A 13,946-nucleotide genomic window follows, 5' to 3' on the forward strand; every position below is an offset into this window, starting at 1 on the left:
TCTGAGCAATTTGTAGTGAGACTTGCGACCGCTGTGTTCTGCGCTTAGTGGCGCACATATCCATAGCAAAGGCCGAAGTGGCAAAATTCAGTAGGGGTTGGATTTCTATTAGGCAATAACTCAGTGTCATCTCATCTGGCATAGTAGTGTGCTTCCTTTGATACTTGGCTAGAAAATAGCCAGAGGAGAATACAAACAGCTTCTTGAAGCCTACAGTAGCGTTCTATATATTTGATTTCTGGTTGATCTGCTGGTGGCTGTAGTTTCTGCAGTGCATGTACTTGCCAATTCTGAGCAATTTGTAGTGAGACTTGCGACCGCTGTGTTCTGCGCTTAGTGGCGCACATATCCATAGCAAAGGCCGAAGTGGCAAAATTCAGTAGGGGTTGGATTTCTATTAGGCAATAACTCAGTGTCATCTCATCTGGCATAGTAGTGTGCTTCCTTTGATACTTGGCTAGAAAATAGCCATAGCAATAGGATAGGATTGTTTGGTTTTAAAAACTCAAAAAAAAACAAAAAACACCAAAAAAAAAAAAAAGAAGTAAAAAAAAAAAAAAAGTTATAACTCTCATTTTAAAAATGTTTAACCCGAGGGCTAGGGGTAGAGGACGAGGGCGGGGACGTGGGCGTCCAACTACTGCAGGGGTCAGAGGCCGTGGTCCTGGGCGGGGTGAGACACCACCTGCTGATGAGGGAGCAGGGGAACGCCGCAGAGCTACACTCCCTAGGTTCATGTCTGAAGTTACTGGGACTCGTGGTAGAGCACTGTTGAGGCCAGAACAGTGCGAACAGGTGATGTCGTGGATTGCTGACAATGCTTCGAGCAATTTGTCCACCACCAGTCAGTCTTCCACGCAGTCCACCCATGTCACCGAAATCCCCACTCCTCCAGCTCCTGCACCTCAGCCTCCTCCCCCCCAGTCTGCCCCCTCCCAGGAAAATTTGGCATTTGAACCGGCATACTCTGAGGAACTGTTTTCTGGACCCTTCCCACAGTCACAAACCACTTGTCCGGTTGCTGCTGAGCAATTTTCCGATGCCCAGGTTTTCCACCAGTCACAGTCTGTGGGTGATGATGACCTTCTTGACGTAGTGGAAGTGTGTAAAGAGGTGTCCGACGATGAGGAGACACGGTTGTCAGACAGTGGGGAAGTTGTTGTCAGGGCAGGAAGTCCGAGGGGGGAGCAGACTGAGGGATCGGAGGATGATGAGGTGACAGACCCAAGCTGGGTTGAGAGGCCGGGTGAACACAGTGCTTCTGAGACGGAGGAGAGTCCTCGACCTGAACAGGTTGGAAGAGGCAGTGGTGGGGCCAGACGGAGAGGCAGGGCCAGAGCTGGTGCATCAGCGCCACTGTCAACTAGTGAAGCTCCCGTGGTGAGGGCTCTTGCGGCGAGGGCTAGATCTTCAGAAGTGTGGAGGTTCTTTAAGGAAACACCGGATGACCGACGGACTGTGGTGTGCAACATTTGCCAAACCAGGCTCAGCAGGGGTTCCACCACTACTAGCTTAACTACCACCAGTATGCGCAGGCATATGAATGCTAAGCACCCCACTCAGTGGCAACAAGCCCGTTCACCTCCGGCCGTGCACACCACTGCTCCTTCCCCTGTGTCAGCTGCTAGTCAGCCCCCTGCCCAGGACCCTGGCACAAAAACCCCATCGTCGCCTCCACGATCCTCCACAGCATCCACCAGCGTTCAGCTCTCCATACCCCAGACGCTGGAGCGGAAACGCAAATATAGTGCAACCCACCCGCACGCCCAAGCCCTTAATGTGCACATCTCCAGATTGCTTAGCCTGGAGATGCTGCCCTATAGGCTAGTAGAGACCGAGGCCTTTCGCAACCTCATGGCGGCGGCCGCCCCTCGGTATTCGGTCCCCAGCCGCCACTACTTTTCCCGATGTGCCGTCCCAGCCCTGCACCAGCACGTGTCAGACAACATCATCCGTGCCCTGACCAACGCCGTTTCTGACAAGGTCCACCTGACCACGGACACGTGGACGAGTGCTGCCGGGCAGGGCCACTATATATCGCTGACGGCACATTGGGTTAACTTGGTGGAGGCTGGGACCGAGTCTGACCCTGGGGCTGCTCATATACTGCCGACGCCGAGGATTGCGGGGCCTACCTCGGTCCAGGTGTTTCAGGCCTACTATGCCTCCTCCTCCTCCCACCCCTCCTCCACCTCCTCCTCCGAACTACCATCCGTGGGCACGGCGCCATCAGTCGGTAGCTCTAGGCACAGCAGCAGTGCCGTCGCTAAGCGACAGCAGGCGGTGCTCAAACTGCTGAGCCTAGGCGACAAAAGGCACACCGCCCAAGAGCTATTACAGGGCATCACGGAGCAGACTGATCTGTGGCTGGCACCGCTGAACCTCAAGCCGGGAATGGTTGTGTGTGACAACGGCCGTAACCTGGTGGCGGCTCTGCAACTCGGCAGACTGACACATGTGCCATGCCTGGCCCATGTGTTAAATCTGATAGTGCAGCGTTTCCTCAAGACATACCCCAATCTGTCTGATTTGCTCACGAAGGTGCGCCGCATCTGTGCGCATTTCAGGAAGTCCAGCCCAGATGCTGCCACTCTCAGGGCAGCGCAGCGCCGCCTCCAACTGCCCGCTCACCGACTGTTGTGCGACGTGCCCACGAGGTGGAATTCAACACTGACCATGTTATCCAGAGTTTACCAGCAGCGCAGAGCGATTGTAGACTGCCAGATGTCAACTTCCACCAGAACTGGTAGTCAGGTCAGTCAGCTTCCTCAAGTCTACAATGAGGAGTGGACGTGGATGTCTGATATCTGTCAGGTGCTGAGTAACTTTGAGGAGTCAACACAGATGGTCAGTGGCGATGCCGCCATCATCAGCCTCACCATCCCGCTGCTTGGCCTGTTGAAAAACTCTCTGGTCAGCATGAAGTCGGAAGCTTTGCGCTCGTCACAAGAGACGGGGGAAGAATATTCCCTTGTTGATAGCCAAAGCACCCTGAGGTCTGTTTCTCAGCGCATATCGGAGGAGGTGGAGGTGGAGGAGGATGAGGAGGAAGAGGAGGAGAATGTTGGCGAGACACAAGAGGGGACCATTGTTGAGTCCTTCACTGTTCAGCGTGTATGGGCAGAAGAAGAGGAGTTGGAGGAGTTGGAGGAGGAGGAAATGGACAGTCAGGCCAGTGAGGGGAGTGAATTCTTACGCGTTGGTACTCTGGCGCATATGGCAGATTTCATGCTAGGCTGCCTATCCCGTGACCCTCGCGTTCAAAGAATTTATTCCAGCACCGATTACTGGGTGTTCACTCTCCTGGACCCACGGTACAAGCAAAATCTTCCCACTCTCATCCCTGGAGAGGAAAGGAGTGTGAGAATGCATGAATACCAGCAGGCCCTGGTGCACAAGCTGAAACAGTATTTCCCTTCTGACAGCGCTAGCGGCAGAGTGCGTAGTTCTGCGGGACAAGTAGCGAGGGAGAGTAGGCGAGCAGGCAGCTTGTCCAGCACTGGCAAGGGTACGCTTTACAAGGCTTTTGCCAGCTTTATGTCACCCCAGCAAGACACTGTCACCTGTCCCCAGTCTCGGCAGAGTAGGGCTGATCTTTACAGAAAGATGGTGAGGGAGTACGTAGCTGACCATACCATCGTCCTAAATGATCACACAGCTCCCTACAACTACTGGGTTTCAAAGCTGGACATGTGGCACGAACTGGCGCTGTACGCCTTGGAGGTTCTTGCCTGCCCTGCCGCTAGCGTCTTGTCCGAGCGGGTTTTCAGTGCAGCTGGTGGCATCATCACCGATAAGCGTACACGCCTGTCGACTGACAGCGCTGACAGGCTGACGCTTATTAAAATGAATAAAGGCTGGATTTCTCAGAATTTCCAATCTCCACCAGGTGAAGGAAGCTCAACCTGAATAATTGATCCACTCCTCCTCCTCCTCATTTTCCTCCTTCTCCTCCTCTTTGTACAGTAAAGCAGAGGAAAATGGCTATTTTTTGACAGGGCCCACTGGCTCTTGCTATAGTACTTCATGCATTTAATTTTTCTGGAGGGCCACCTACCCGGTCCTCTGTTTGAAACAATTTTTGTGAGTGCCACATACAGGCACTCAATCTATTCCATTTTTCTGGAGGGCCACCTACCCGGTCCTCTGTTTTAAAAAATTTTTGGGACTGCCACATACAGGCACTCAATCTATTCCATTTTACTGCAGGGCCACCTACCTGCTCCTCTGGTTTGAACAATTTTTGGGACTGCCACATACAGGCACTCAATCTATTCCATTTTACTGGAGGGCCACCTACCTGCTCCTCTGGTTTGAAACATTTTTGGGACTGCCACATACAGGCACTCAATCTATTCCATTTTACTGCAGGGCCACCTACCTGCTCCTCTGGTTTGAAACATTTTTGGGACTGCCACATACAGGCACTCAATCTATTCCATTTTACTGCAGGGCCACCTACCTGCTCCTCTGGTTTGAACAATTTTTGGGACTGCCACATACAGGCACTCAATCTATTCCATTTTACTGGAGGGCCACCTACCTGCTCCTCTGGTTTGAAACATTTTTGGGACTGCCACATACAGGCACTCAATCTATTCCATTTTACTGCAGGGCCACCTACCTGCTCCTCTGGTTTGAACAATTTTTGGGACTGCCACATACAGGCACTCAATCTATTCCATTTTACTGGAGGGCCACCTACCTGCTCCTCTGGTTTGAAACATTTTTGGGACTGCCACATACAGGCACTCAATCTATCCCATTTTACTGGAGGGCCACCTACCTGCTCCTCTGGTTTGAAAAATGTTTGGGACTGCCACATACAGGCACTATCCAAATTAAATTGTCTCCATAGCAGCCTCCACACGTTGTCTCCATTGCTACCTCCAAAAGTCGTCCATATAGCTGCCTCCATACATCGTCCCTTTATCAAACGAGGTGTGTCAGGCAGAAATTTGGGTTGTTTTCATGGATTCCACATCAAAGTTGTTAACTTTGTCGCCACCCTGCTGTGTTATCCACAAAATATACTGGCAAACTTTTACCATTTAGGGATATTATTTCAGCGCTTCTTGCGCATCTGTTTACATTCCCCTCACCCGGCATATCCTAAACTTATAAGAACGCTACTACACTTGATCTTATACAAAAGGTTCTTAGAAGTGCTGTTTGGGGAGTAGCCTAGAGACAGGGGCTTGGATTGGCGAAAGCTCGCCTGGCAGCGGAACGCCAGCTCCATGCGCATCATGCGCTTCTTGCGCATCTGTTTACATTCCCCTCACCCGCCATATCCCAAACTTATAAGAACGCTACTACAGTTAACTTGGTGCAGGCTGGGACCGAGTCTGACCCTGGGGCTGGTCATATACTGCCGACGCAGAGAATTGCGGGGCCTACCTCGGTCCAGGTCTCAAAGGCCTACTATACCTCCTCCCACCCCTCCTCCACCTCCTCCTCCTCCGAATTACCATCCGTGGGCATGGCGCCATCAGTCGGTAGCTCTAGGCACAGCAGCAGTGCCGTCGCTAAGCGACAGCAGGCGGTGCTGAAACTGCTGAGCCTAGGCGATAAAAGGCACACCGCCCAAGAGCTATTACAGGGCATTCCACATCAAAGTTGTTAACTTTGTCGCCACCCTGCTGTGTAATCCCCAAAATATACTTGCAAACTTTTACCATTTAGGGATATTATTTCAGCGCTTCTTGCGCATCTGTTTACATTCCCCTCACCCGCCATATCCTAAACTTATAAGAACGCTACTACACTTGATCTTATACAAAAGGTTCTTAGAAGTGCTGTTTGGGGAGTAGCCTATAGACAGGGGCTTGGATTGGCGAAAGCTCGCCTGGCAGCGGAGCGCCAGCTCCATGCCAAGATCCAACTAACATAGTTTTAACTGCAGCACCTTTAATCTACTACTAGTTCACTGCCTCCATACATGGTCCCCTTATCAAACGAGCTGTGTCAGGCAGAATTTTGGGTTGTTTTCATGGCTTCCATGTTAACTTTGTCGCCACCCTGCTGTGTAATCCACAAAATATACTGGCAAACTTTTATCATGTACCGATATTATTTGAGCGCTTCTTGCTCACCTCCTTTGGTTCCTCTCTGCCACCCATTGGTTTGAAGCCTGAGTCCATTTAGGGTATGTCGCCATGACACTCTCTAGCCTGCTGCCGCTGCCTCTGCATGCCGTCCCCTATAGTGTCAGGGTCAATTATTGGATGTTTTAGATGCTATCTAGCTTCATTCTGTCACTCTGTCATGGCCATGCTGTTGCCCATAATTTTGGCATAATGGTGCGATTATGCAGCCTCAGAGGCATCCATGCATGCTGCCCCTGCTGTTTCCTGTCCATTTCCGTGGTGTTTCCATCCTTTTCTGAGGTTCCCAGGTGTTTGGCCAAGCTTCCCTGTGCAGAGCCTTGGTCCCCTTGAAAAATGCTCGAGTCTCCCATTGACTTCAATGGGGTTCGTTATTCGAGACGAGCACTCGAGCATCGGGAAAAGTTCGTCTCGAATAACGAGTACCCGAGCATTTTAGTGTTCGCTCATCTCTACTCCCAATGTATCGGTGGATGGCTGCCTTCTCCAAAAGGCCATGCCAGGTGTAGATTTGTGCAAAAACCTGATAACATTCACCGGTGAACACTCGCAGGCAATAGCACTTGCCCCCTTCATGTCCTCTCGGAGTGGAGAGAGAAGAGTCTCGTCATCCACAGAAATGTCACAGAGCATCCTCATAGTATGTTTCCATGACACATACACCTGAATTTTTTTATATAGAGAAAAAACAAATATGCATCTTTAGTTTGTGATGCCTTCATTTCTAGTGGTTGACATACAGTAGGTGTGAATGAGGTGTTATGAAATGCTAAAGCATCCTTTTTACAGTATTTTGCCTATGTAAAGTTAAATCATGATAATATGGCAGTATATTTTTTGTCTAAATGCAAGATTTTAGAACCTGCTGTCCAGCATACTGAGCGGGTGAGGTGTGTGTGGATATTTGCAGACTGGATTTGCTGCAGAGCTGTCTTGTGACGTCACTGTATGAGGCAAGGCTTGCTCTCCTGAGCCTCCCTGTTTTTCCCTGTCTGATGGAAAGCAGCATGACGAGCATCAGACTGACAGCCGTGAAATCCCCTGACCAGCCAGCCGCCCTGGCATGTATTTATAGCGGCTCCTGCAGGCAGTGCCAGTGCCTGCGACATCTGAGACCAGTTTCTATTATTCCCTGAGCTGGCAAAGGGATTTAAGATTCTGTTAAGAGATTCAGAATAAATTGTTGAATTATTTCCTATATTGAATGATGACAAAGGAGAGAGTAGGAGAGGAGGGAATGCAAAGCGTGGAATAGAACACAACTTTTCATGGTGAATGCTTTACATATGACCAGGGGTGTTGCTAGGGTGGCAAAACACCCAAGGCACGGGCCCCTGTACCTATCTACAGCTACAGACCACACAGGAGAAATCCCTACTTGTTACTTCTAGTGACTGTAGACTCCATTAGGATCAGCATCTCCATGTCTCCCCCTCCAACTACGTGTTACTCTGTGGAGTTCACCACACAGATATCTTCATTGTCACAGATACTGATGAGAGTGGGGAAAGATACCTGGACAGGACGAGTGTCCTGATGATATGGGCACAGGCCAAAAGATCTGGGACACGGGTCCTGGATCTTTTGACCTGGTGACACCCCACATATGACAGTAACCAAATCATTCTTAAATGATGAAGATAGCTTTCAGATGATGATTGGTTATTCTGCAAAACATCAGTACTTAGCACTCTAATTAGCTCAGTACTTAGCACTAAATGCAGTCATCATTTCCATCCCAATCTATAGCCTCAATACGTGCTGTTCTCAATGCAAGACTGAATGGCTGCCTTACTAAAAATCTTTTGGCGCCTAAAGAGCTAGATGCTGCTTCTATATGAGGCACATTAACCTCAGTTCTAAACTCTACAATATTTGTGTGCATTGTTGCCACAGTTGACTCCAGGCATTATTCCTTTCCATGATATCTGCAACTTGGTGACTGGTGAGGATAAGTAAAATAGGTTTGGGTCTCTTAATCAGATCTGCATATAGGCATGCTGGAGGTAGTCCTAAACCAAATGACATATTCCCTGCTGCTTTAGAAGGTAGTAACCCTTAGAACTGTATCTGGCACTCTTTGGCATAGAGATTATCACCATGTGTTGTGCAGAGTATTATATGTCATGTGTGCTATGTGTTTGTTGCCAAGAGTGGGAGTCTATAGTCTTTGGAAGGTGGTGGGTTACAAATCAGGACTAATGGTGAAGAGTAATCCCTCCACAAAGTGTCTGGTGAAACAATTTGCCCGGTTAATGGGCAGGACAGGGTGTAACAGGGAGCTGAATTGGGAATCCGGTTTCCATATTATGTGAGTAGGGCAGTAGGACCCTAGTGTGACTGCAACTTCTGCAAAAAAAACCCTGTCTCCTGCCTAAATGTATTAACATGTGTCAGGATCCAGGAGTAGTGGACCCACTGTATCACCGTGTGCGATGATAAAAGCCGACACCTGGAAGCAGAGTCTAAGTAGCACCCGGTTTTCAACAGAGCCCGCCGCAAAATGGGTTGGACTTGCTGCAGCGGGATACCACTAGGTCGCTCTACAGGTGGCTTTGCTCACAATGGTGGTTACCGTACATGGAATATTGTGTGCAGTTTTGGGCACCAGTGTATAAAAAGGACATATTAGAACTGGAACAATGGGAGGACTAGAATACAATGATAGATTAATAAATTTAGAGTTTTTAAGTTTAGAAAAAGGATGGCTGAGGGGAAACCTCATTACAATGTACAAATTCCTGAACGGGCAGTACAAGGATCTCTTCAAAGATTTTTTATACCTACGCCTATGACCAGGACAAGGGGGCATCCTCTACGCCTAGAGGAGAGGCGATTCTACTATCAACATAGACAAAGGTTCTTTACTGTAAGAGCAGTGAGACTATGGAACTCTCTGCCGCAGGAGGTTGTTATGGCGGACTCTACAGTCATGGCCATAAGTTTTGAGAATGACACAAATATTATATTTTCACATGATCATTTGCCCTCTGGTTTTTATGTGTGTTTGTCAGATGTATTTATCACATACAGAAATACAAGTGCAATCATATTATGAATAACAAAAGCTTTTATTGACAGTTAGAATGAGTTACTGCAGCAAGTCAATATTTGCAGTGTTGAACCTTCTTCTTCAGGACCTCTGCAATTCTCCCTGGCAGCTCTCAATCAACTTCTGGACCAAATCCTGACTGATAGCAGTCCATTCTTGCACAATCCATGCTTGCATTTTGTCACAATTTGTTGGTTTTTGTTTATCCACCCGTCTCTTGATGATTGACCACAAGTTCTCAATGGGATTAGGATCTGGGGAGTTTCCAGGCCATGGACCCAAAATCTCTATGTTTTGTTCCCTGAGCCATTTAGTACTTATCACCTTTGCAAGGTGCTCCATCATGCTGGAAAAGGCATTGTTGATCACCAAACTGCACCTGGACGGTTGGAAGAAGTTGCTCTTGGAGGAAATTCTGGTACCATTCTTTATTTGTGGCGCCAGGCTGTGAGAGAGCCGATTCCCTTGGCTGAGAAGTAACTACACACATGAATGGTTGCAGGATGCTTTACAGTTGGCATGAGACAAGACTGGTGGTATCACTCACCTTGTCTTCCCCGAACAAGATGTTTTCCAGATATTCCAAACAATCGGAAAGGGAAATGACTTTACCCCAGTCCTCAGCAGTCCACCTTTTGCAGAATATCAGTCTGTCCCTGATGTTTTTTCTGGAGAGAAGTGGCTTCTTTGCTGCCCTCCTTCACACCAGGCCTAGCTCCAAGAGTCTCTGCCTTACAGTGTGTGCAGATGCACTCACACCTGCCTTCTGCCATTCCTGAGCAAGCTCTGCACGGCTGGTAGCCCGATCCCGAAGCTGAAACACTTTTAAGAGATGGTCCTGGCGCTTGCTGGTCCTCCTTGGGTGCCCTGGAGCCTTTTTGGCAACAATGGAACCTCTCTCCTTGAATTCCTTGATGATGCGATAGATTGTTGACTGAGGTGCAGTCTTTCTAGCTGTGATACTCTTCCCTGTTAGGCCAGTTTTGTGCAGTGCAATGATGACTGCACATGTTTCTTTAGAGATAACCATGGTTAACAGAAGAGAAACAATGATGCCAAGCACCAGCCTCCTTTCTTACTTAATCATGACAGATTGATCTCCAGCCCTGTCCTCATCAACACCCACACCGGTGTTACTGGAGCAATCAGTGAAATGATGTTAGCTGCTCCTGGAGTATATGCAAATTGCCATATGAAACCTGATGCAGTAGACTTTGTAAAAATTAACATTTGCATCATTCTCAAGTTATGGCCATGACAGTACATGTTCAAGAGGGGCCTGGATGCCTTTCGGGAGAGCAAAAATATCACAGGTTATGGGGAATAAACATTTGTTTAACTTATAAGTTGTACTTGATGAGCCTGTGTCTTTTTTCCAACCTTGCATTCTGTGATACTGTGAAATTTAGCATCCATATTATGTTGTGTATAGCAGCTGATTATAGAATTGTGATTTTCTAAAGACTATCAGAAATAGAAAAGCATTAATCTGATATGAGCATAGCAATATAACATAACTGTGGATTGGGGGGTTGGGCGGAGCATTCACGATTTTGAATTTGAGTATAGGAGGCTCTTTTTACCAGCTGCTCCACTTTTTCCCCTATAAATGACGTTTTTATGAAATCTCATATTCTCAACAAACACAATACAACAGGTTTGTACAATTTTATCATTTTATAATAGGCTCCCACTTATTCCCATTACTTTATTCTTCCAAGTACCTGGTAAGGTCTGAGATACATTTTCTTAATTCCCTTATTATATTACACCACTATAAGCTCCTAGCAGAGAGACAAGTCTTTGGTGGTCTAGCATATTATTTACCCTTTTTTTAATACATGTTATGTATTTTCTATAAGGTGCATAGAGAAGCGCTGTCAGTCAGTCTATATGTCTCCGGAGCAGATATTAAGAAGTAGGATCTTTCTCTATATAGAGATTTGTCATGGATAATCTTCTCCCGTTAATACTCCGCTCCCCTATGACTCACAATAACCAACGCGCCTGTTGCTATGACAACTACAAAGTTTTTCTCATTCTGTTGATGGACAGAGGAAGCGTTTTACTTTAACCTATTCAGTATGGTCAAACTACATTACTGAATGCAACACCAGGTGTTCATTTTATAGAATATTTACGCTAAAGTATGTCTTCTAGTAATGTAAGGAAAATCTGAATGAATTGATTAAAGGGAAAAGAATCCCAGTGATATTCTCTCTACTTGTCGGTTCATACTTTAATGGATCCATGTCTTTTGCGTGGACAACCCATAGTGGTCAGACTAAACAGAATTGCTTAGCAATGGTGTCCTGGCAGCTGATCAGCCTGATTGGCATGGTTCTACCATTTATTAATAACTGTGACTTTCTAAATCTTTGTTAGATGACGTTGTAAAGGAAGATTTTACCATGTGGTAATCTTTATGATTGGAGCAATATCTTATATGTCATCTTATCCATATTTTATACAATATTCATAGATTTTCATAGATACTTGCTCACCATGTAAGAAACCATGTTATTTGTTTATTGTACTTTTTATGTTGAATCAATTTTTATTGAACATAGTTAAACGAAAACTCACAATACATTAGAAAAATCTTACATTAGTTGACTTACATTTACTATATGTTGTGAATTTTATATCCAGGACATGTACTTAACCCTCGGTGAGGTCCTACAAGAGGAGAAATAATCTTTCCGGGTGGAAAGGAGAGCAAGTTCCATGACAAAAACTCAAAAGAGCGTGAAGCAGTAAACCTCCTTATCCCTCCCTCTAGAGGTGCGTTACCCTCCACCTTTACAAGATAGTATAAGACTTAGTTCCACAAATCGCGGTAAGTTGTGTTCCTGGAATGAGTATGCTGAGAACAATACAGAAAAAAGAACAAAAACGCATCACAAGACGTACAGTATTTTGGACAGATAAAGAAGGGATGAAATACATAGGGAAGAGAGGGAGGGTACTATGGAGCGTATGCTATAGGCTGATAAGAAGGCTTCTGCCTTTCTTCCCTTCCCATGACTAAGCTGTAACCGCCCCTTAAGGAGATGTATGGAACTCTGACCAGAGACCTAAACCTCAAAGAGAGTCTTAAAGTCTGGAGATTCCCTAAAGCTCATCCAAGGAGACCATACAAGGAGAAACTTTTCGTGGGCCTCTGGTGTTAATATAGCTAGCTCCTCCATGCGGAACAGGTGAGACATTTCCTTCGCCAATTCGGCCATGGACGGACACGCTGTGGTCTGCCAGTGTCGTGGTATTACCGCCCTAGCTGCGATCAGACAAAACCGCAATATGTCCTTTTTTTGGGCTCCAATTTGACCCGGGAGAACTGAAAGAAGAGCTATGTCTGGACATGCGGGCACCATTTTGCCCAAGATTCGTTGATACATGTTGAACACCTGACTCCAAAAAGGTTTGAGGGCTTCACAGCTCCACCAGACATGCAACATATCCCCTTTATGGGATCCACAGCGCCAACAGATGTCTGAAACCGAAGGAAAAGCCCGATGTAACACTGTTGGCACCCGGTACCACCGTGACACTGATTTGTCCCACTCCTCCTGTGACAGCGGGGCACCCAACTCCCGTTCCCAGCTTTTGACAAATGGGAGTTCTGCAATTTTAGAGTCGCCCGTCAGGATGGCGTAGATTTGGGAAATGGCCTGTGGTGGGGCAGAGTCTAGTCGGAATAACCCCTCAAAGGCCGCCGTGTCTCCTGATCCTACTATAAAGGACCGTAATTGTGAGTATACAAACCAAGAGCTGCCTGTGTGGCCCTGACGTGGGTTAAAATCCCCATGAAGGGGAAGTGGCGCTCCCTGCAGCAGGTCGAACATCCGTGGATCCTCCAAAACCCCCCAACCCAGGAATGACAATCTAGCCATTCCCGGTTGGAATCCCGGATTCCGAAAGATTGGAGTAAGAGGACTAAGCTCGCGGGACAGGGACTTCCTCGCTATCAATGACCTCCACAATCGCAACACGTCCCTAAGCAGAGTTGCCTGAGGAGAAGGAGCCTGGAAAGTTCCTGTAGGAACCCAAGGCAACAATTTAAGAAGTGCCGAGGAGCAAGTTTGTTCCAGGGAGACCCATTGTTTAGATACCGTATTGTACGTCCAGTCAAGCAGTCTGAGAAGAATCGAGGCCTGGTGATACAATCTAAGGTCCGGGAGGCCCGCCCCCCCCCCCCCCCCCAATGCCTGTGGTCTGATCAATGTCTTCCAAGCTATTCTCGGACGCTTGGATCCCCAGAGCGCAACATAGCGGACCGTAAAGTACGGAAAAAGCCAAGGGGGGAAGAATCGGCACGCCCTGAAAGATGTATAGGAAGCGCGGGAGTACATCCATTTTGAGGACATTAATCCTGCCAAACCACGAAAGGCGCTTGCGGTCATATGTTTGAAGGTCCTTCAGTGTACGATCTAGAAGGGGCGAATAATTGAGAGCGTATAACTTCGACAGATCAGTTGGGACCATGACTCCCAGGTATCTGAGGGACCCCTACCGCCACTGGAAGGGGAAGTTATCCTTAATGTGACCCACCTCTGACGTTGAGAGGGATATGTTAAGAGCCTCAGTCTTAGAATAGTTAATTTTAAAGTCACTGACCGCACTATATCTCTTGAACTCCTGAATGAGTGATGGGAAGGAAATCCTAGGTTGGGAGACATACAACAACAGATCATCCGCTTACAACGCAGCCTTGCAATGTCTGGAGCCCATTGTGATCCCGTGAATGTTAGGATTTTTCCGAATGGCAGTAGCCAGGTGCTCCATCA

Source organism: Engystomops pustulosus, chromosome 9 (genome assembly GCF_040894005.1).
Source record: "Engystomops pustulosus chromosome 9, aEngPut4.maternal, whole genome shotgun sequence".
Lineage (NCBI taxonomy): Eukaryota > Metazoa > Chordata > Amphibia > Anura > Leptodactylidae > Engystomops > Engystomops pustulosus.